This window comes from Pygoscelis adeliae, unplaced genomic scaffold (genome assembly GCF_000699105.1).
Source record: "Pygoscelis adeliae isolate BGI_AS28 unplaced genomic scaffold, ASM69910v1 Scaffold167, whole genome shotgun sequence".
Taxonomy (NCBI): Eukaryota; Metazoa; Chordata; class Aves; order Sphenisciformes; family Spheniscidae; genus Pygoscelis; species Pygoscelis adeliae.
The window spans coordinates 193,049-200,563 of record NW_008825428.1 but is presented as its reverse complement, the minus strand read 5'-3'; positions in this window follow the sequence as shown (position 1 = coordinate 200,563).

The following is a 7,515-nucleotide window of genomic DNA, read 5'->3' as shown; positions in this document are numbered from 1 at the left end:
TGTAGACATTTTTTTTCTTATAATTTTTGTGCAACAGTGCCAATTATTGCTTGATATCATTCTCTTTTTTTTGGTACTGATTGATATGATATTGCTCCTGTGAAAGCAATTGGTTCTGCAGATCTCAAAAACTGAAGGACTTTTAAAATAACCAGCGATAAATCTCTAGTGTTTAGTTAACCATCAAAGTAAGGAAAACACAGGGCCAGCTTTTTAAAGCAAAGCAAGTACACAAACCATGGCCTTTGGGATATTTTCCCATGATTTGCTCATACTGGAATTCTCAAGTTGAAATTCAAAAGCTGAGAATATCTTTTCTTGTTTCCTGCTACTCAGAGTAGAATAAAAGCTTCCCATGTAAGTATTCTCAGTAAGCAAAAATATCTATAACTCTGTATAGTTGCTACCACATTCTAGAGTTCCACAGCGTTATGGTTTTTTCAGACCTCATTTTTATGTTTTAGATTCTGAACAGTTCTAAATGGTTTCAGCCATCATATAATTTAACACTGAGTCATTCTACATTCCTACAAGAAACCTTCTCTTATGCATGATTATATATTGTGAAAATGGATAGGCTAATTTTGCAACATGAATTTTCTATGGTAGCTGTTCTGCTACTATTTTAGTCTGTTTTTAATGATATACTCACTGCAATAGCACTCTTGTATACAATTACAATTTTGAAAAGTGACTAACTTTGGTGACAATTATATACATCAACCCAGACTCTCTCCTGTGGAAGAGTGTGCATGGACATTTTTTTGTGTTTCTAGAACTAAACAAAGATGTTTGAAAGAATGTGCCACAGGTATTACCATTAGGTAGAGATGAAAATGAGAAGGCTCTGACAGTTTCTCAACAGTCAAATGTTTCTTTCACCTTTGTTCACTTGTTTCAGTTTCTAAGCCGATGTGCAGCCAGAGTGGAGCTGCTTTGGATTTATATAAGACAAGTTGTGGGTCCAGGAGGTCCATTTGCCCCACAGTAGCCAAAAGTCTGTTTTTATTTCTGCACACCTAAAGAAAAAATAGATTTTACTATTGCTGTCAAATTTAACAAACTTAAAAATAAAATTCAACTTAAACCTCTGCCCTGTTTTTGCTTTGTATCTCTCAACCCCGAGTAGAGAGAGAATTGACATTTGGTAGCCATCTTTTGCTTGCTGAGCAAAACGGAAGGTTAAATTAACAGAGAGTGACAAATACTGAAACAGTCATTTAAGCTGAAAGAGAAAGGACGTATTAATGGAGCTAGAAGATGCTGTACAACACCCCATTTAAAGATGCAGTGAGAAAGATAAAGGTTCTTAAAGAACAGAGTCCCTTATTCTCAAATTTGCTACTAGGTCAACACAAAAGCTGCTACACGTTGAGAAGCAATAACTGAAAGAAAGAGAAGAGGTTAGGCAGGCAAGAGAAGCACAAAAAGCTTCTGCATTGGAACTTCTTTTCTTTCTACAAAGGAACAGCTTTGGATTATCCCCATGTGGAGGATGATCGAGATAAGAAGCTCTCTGGTGGTAAGCATCTGGGATGGGAGGGGAGATCATAGGATGTTGTGGGATTCTCTTTGTTTCTTTCTTTAACTGTATGTCTCTGCTGTTTTTTTGAAGCTTTTCCAAACCCCAAGGCTTCTGAAGTTCTTACATCACTCATTTTAACTTTTTTTTTTTTTAATATAACAATGTCAGAGCAATGTGTATATATGTTAACACAGGAGAATATCAGTGTTGGGCCCCTAACTAGATTCATATTCATATTGAAATTTTAAAAAGTCCCGAGCACAAATGAGTTACCGTAATGACTACTTCCCTCCTGACGGGAAAAGATAGCAGTTGTTGCTCTATGTACTAGTCCTGAGCCAAGAATATCCATAGATTCAATTTTGATTGAAGCTCAAATAGATTGTGACATAATGAACTTGATTCATCAATGCTGCCTTGAACAAACCAAGGCTCCCCCACTAAGTTTCAGATTGTGTCTTGGGAGATCCTTGGAAACTTACTGTATGTGTAGTGGTGTTGTCTGAAACCAAGTTATAGTCTTCAAATCAAACTCTCTACTACCAGAAGATGTTGTGCATTACTGGAGAATGACCAAGTAAATATTGGAGTGCTGCCATGTAAGTCAAGAGAGAGAGAAACATGTTAATGGAGACAATTTGCTGCAGGGAACTACTTGGGAACAGTTTAGGGGGTGGGAGGAAAGAGTTTAGGGCACAAGGGAACAAACCCAAACATGCCTTATATTTATTCAGCACTCTGTAGGCCATTCTCCAGTGGCCTTACCTTTAATGTTGAACATTTAATTTTTTTGTAGACAAACAAGAGCTCAGTAAATGTTCTATTTTCAAGGTCTCTGCTCATCCCACTCATCATGTGTTCTTTGATCAGTGGGAAACTGAAGTAAAGGCAATGCTTTAGGGCCTGATCCAGAAAGCTAGATAATTTTATTTACATGAATATAAATAAACAAATGTACGCTAATGGGTAGGGGCTGTACATGGACATATTAAAAAGACAACTTAGGAAGTGTTAACTTGTCTGTATGTGAAGGCTGTTCAGACAACTCTTTTTGCTAACAAGGAGGTAAAAGAAACCAGTAAAATAGTAAACTAATTATAAGCAAAGATAGGAAAGGAATTATACATTTGACATCTGATTTATAGGCAATTGATATAGCAATTTGTTGAAAACTCTGTTGAAGAATATTATTTTCTTTCAGTATCTTTAATGCTTTTAGTGATTTCTACCCAGAGCACAGGATCTGAAATCAGAATTCAAAATCCAGCCATTTTTTACACTTGCTTCCATAAGAAATCAGGACTTTCTCAGCCAGTTGGTCTGACTTGCTGTCTGTTAAAATGGCAGTTACTGAAAAATGTGGTTTTTTACCCCCTGGGACTTAAAAAGGGCTATAATTTCTCAAAAAGCCTAATTAAGTGTGAAATTTTAAAATATGTTAAAGTATTCCTCCAACTTAATTTTGTATTGAGATGTGCCTGTGTGATATATCTTCATAAAGTTTAAACAAAGGTTGATAGATTAAATACAAAAGTAGTTTAGAATGTCTCATCAATCATGAAAAAAACATGGCAAAATCTTGCTAGTTTAGTTTATTAAACCGAAGTTTTGTACAAGACTTCACTTATATAGACAATTATGTTCATAAAAGTTGCTTTTACTTGAATTGTGATGAGCAAAATGTTCACAAGAATAAGGCACTTCAGCGGTCATTGTTGAAGTCAAATGTTTGAGTTCAGCTTAGGAACACATTTCTATGGCTTGTTCTTTATGTAGTACCAAATCAGCCGAACATTGTTAGACCCCAGCTGTTCTCCATCTCCATCTTCTACCGGCTCACCTGCATTTTCAATGACCCTACCATATACCAGGAAGTGCTTTGCTACTGTAAAAGTTTGTTTCACTGTTTAAAGACTATAATTGCTTTGTTTATGTCTGGAGTAACATAGGTAAGATCCAGTGCTGCAACTTCTTCAGGGTACAGCTTACATTTTTTTTCAATATTAGTAGCTGCAAGTTATTCTAAGTTATAACTTGCACAATTTTTCACACTATCACTGCCTATTACATCCCCACTGAGTGTAGCTGTAATCACTGGTCATTTGCCACATACAGTGACATGACTGGCTAAATATCAAAGCGATCTTTCAAGATTTAAGGCTATATGCAATGTAACTATAAACTATAAATTCAAGGGAATAACGCGTGCCTGCAAATGAATATGATTTACAAGTGCATGGGTCATAACGGGTGATAGGAAATATCAAAAGATTGATAAAATATTGTAAATGAAATGCAAGATAAAATATAGAAGATCTGACATTTGCCATGCCTGCTTGTTGGTGGTTTTTTTCTGCTGTTTTTCTACTTTTTCAGTTCTCTCTGTCAATTACACTAATTTTTATGTTATAATTTTACAACCTTATTTGTAATTTGGCAGCAGATGCAGAACATAGATGGGCCCTACCTTGACATTTTGGTTTGGAAATACTGAATCTTAGAAAAAACTGTAGTTATTTGCTATTCACTGTGATCATTATAGTAAATACATCTCTGTATGGCTCACTGAAATGTTTTAAGCACTTTTTTTTTTCTCTGATAGACAGCACTTTTCCAAATATAATTTGTAAGAAAGGCTTGGTATATTGAACAGTGACGTTTCACCATTTTTACAGTATTTTGTGATTTTTTTTATCAATAGCGCTATTGACTTTCTTTTGCTGAAAAGTGACCAATGTCCCTTGGTCAGGACCTTTACCAAAATCCTAGTGGAGCCTAGAATGAGGAACATTTTGACAGCTGGACATAAATAAGTTTCAGGATTCCAAAGCTGTATTTTATCTTGGCAGCTGCCCTGATAAGTTTCATTGGAAAATGCTTTCGGTTGTGTGAGTGAGGAAGAAGAATGTGACTCTGGACTGTACAAGGGTTTTGGACTTGTGGTTGGGGCTTTTTTTTTTACCATGCTGTTATGTTTGGGACTTGTTAGGGTGCTTACACAAACTGCTTTTGTAAAATGCCTTGATATTTCTGGATTTTTAGGAGGAGTATACAGAAACAGAGGAAGGTGGATTCAGCTACCAAAAGAAAGTTTTTGTTCTAATAAATACTTTGATTTGCTTAATCTGTAACCTACAGGGGAATACCACTTTGTGGGTTGTCAGAGTTCACATGATTCTGTATGTAATTACCTTGGTATTATAATTGCCCTCTGTAACTGCCTATGCTGGAAATGATGTAAGTTTCTGACCAGGGGGGATGTTTTTACATTATTGCATTATTCATGTTTAAAGCAGGTTGATGAGGAGTGTAATTGGAAAGAGAGAAAACAAGGAATTTAGATTAAAGCCCTTTATAGTAAAAGAATTTGGGTTTGGAAGATTTTTTTTTTTTGTATGGCAGAATTGTTGTGAGGCAGATTAACACATTCCCTATCCTATATTATTAGAAATAATAATTTCTGCTCTGAAAAAATTTAAAATTTAATAATTGGGAGGATTTGGAAAAATTCTTGACCTTATGAACACTTCCTGAAAATAACGTGTTTTGGAAACAAAACACATGTCGTTGTGAGAGCCTCCAAACTTATGTACTACATTGCAAAATAGCAACAATTTAGGGAATGAGATTATAACACTAATCAACATGCCGTGTAGTTAAATGTGGTTTCAATATGCTTGTGGACTGGTTTCTGCTGCTTGTCTGGAGGAGGGGAATCTGCTTCTTCAAATTTCAGAGGAAAGGTCATAAAATCTGTAAGATTAGAAATCTAGTAAGTTCTACACATCTGCACTAGCAGAACTCCTTGTTTTAATTACTTTCAAGTAAGCATATAATTTAAATTCACAGTTATTCTGACTTTTCATCACCTTTTCTATTAAAGTTTACATAGTGAATCAAAAAAAGACTTCTAAATGATCAACAAATGTTTCAATAGGCAATAATTAGCTGTTGTACAACAAATTACTATGTTGATTCTCATTTGAAACATTCCCATCTTGTGTTTTCTCCTGTTGTGCCCTAAATTATTTGTACCACATACAACTTTTGTCAGCTACATAATTCTAAAATCCATCATTCAAATTCTGAAATAAATCAACCATTCACAGCAATTTTAAAACACTTAAACACTGAATCCTGAGAGTTCAAGGGTTTCTTTTAATTCTGATTTTCCACCTTTCTATATAAGTGGAAACAGCTATCCATTCTCTCAATTATTTTAAAGTTAAATGCTGATGACTGTAAAAAAATGAATACAGTACTCTAACCACAATAAGACACAGATATATTTAATGTTAAGCAAAGGTAGAACACATTTTTGAAGCTTATGACTCTGTGAAGGATATACCCCATTACCCGCTTTAGCAGTCACAGCAAAGAAATCAAGAATTGAGGGGAAAAAGGAGGATATATTTCCTTACAAATTAATGGTCATATTTTAAGTGCTATATAATCTTTTGTAATAGTGATGATATTCTTCTCATTTATACATCAAATATTTATACTAAAATAAAACTGCTTATACGATTTCCTGTTTGCTGCATGCCCACAAAAGGGTGTCAATTATCTTTACTAACATAATTTATCCTTACAAAAGTTTCTTTTATGACTTGACTATGAACAGCTGCTAGGAGTATCTTATACTGAGTACTTGATCTGTGTGAAGTAATTAGGATTGGTCAGAATTATGCTTTGGACATGTACAAAATAATCACAAGCTCTTTCAATCTCTCAAGTAGGGGTAGTAGTTTAGTTGGAAAAAAATCGTGGAATTTTATAATAGTTTTAATGCTTTGTGACTTGGCTGCACTGGCTTAGCCCACAGCATCATTCCTGAATATATTAAGCTACTGAAAGATTTAATGACTGAGTGAAGATTTTAGATTAAATTGTATTTTATCACATTCATGTGTGTAACTGTGTGAGCATGCACAGCCTCGGTTGCAAAGAAGAGCTGAAAACCATGGCTGAGTCATCAAATGCCTTTGTATCAGGAATCTGGTAAGGGGTTTTGAAAAGATCAGTGTCCTATTCTACACAAGGTTATCAAATGCATTTTTTCTTATTTCTCTCATTCTCTCCAATTTGTACTGTCTCTTGCATTTTGTCAAGTCATTAGCAATACTGTCCCAAACTGATTACGAGCCAGAAAACTCTTCTAATTCAAAATGGGAAAATATTTTCTTTCTAAGAAAGTAAGAATAAGAAAGTTCAACAGCTTTTTTTAAAGAGCTGTTTTAACTAGCTTTAACTTGTGCAGCAGCCTTTGTAAACTGTTTCCATACCTGAATCTCACAAAATGAGAACAGTGTCCACCACCTGCACTAACTGTTGACATAAAACAACAACATGCTTCTGCTTGGTCTGAGCTGCAAAACGCATGCTCGCATTCTTGCCTGGCCTATTTAGTTACTTTCATAGATATGATCTTTGGAGGAAAACTTGTCTTTGGTTTTACCTGTGAACATATACTACCACTAATGTGAATACTTCAAACATGAACTTAAGCCCAACTTCTTTTTGGACCAAGAGGGTGGAGCTCTTAGGATCCAGTGGCAAGTCTCTGCTTCTTGTGAATGATTGCATTCACTCTGTACCCAAAGTAAATATGAATAGCCTCTGAGCCACTCTAATTTATGCCTGGTAGCCTCAGTTTACAATAGATAATATACCACTAAAGAATTACAAGAGAAGAGCACCCACTGGACATATTTTTTCCCAGCCTGTGATGCATTGCATATGGCAGTGTAGTTTGGTAGAGGCATTGGAAGGAATTGCACTTGGTTCACTGCTGCTATTTTCTGTCCTTCGTACACTGCTTAAGAGGTGTAAAAGAGCAAAGAATAGATGAGAATCTGGCCTTGCCTTTTTTTTTTTCCTGGTAATAGTTCTTGTGAAAAAAAATCACTTATGAACACCTGAATGTTCTCCAAGAGAATGGGGAATGGATACAAAAGTAGGCTGAGCATGACTGAAAGCAAATTGAAAGA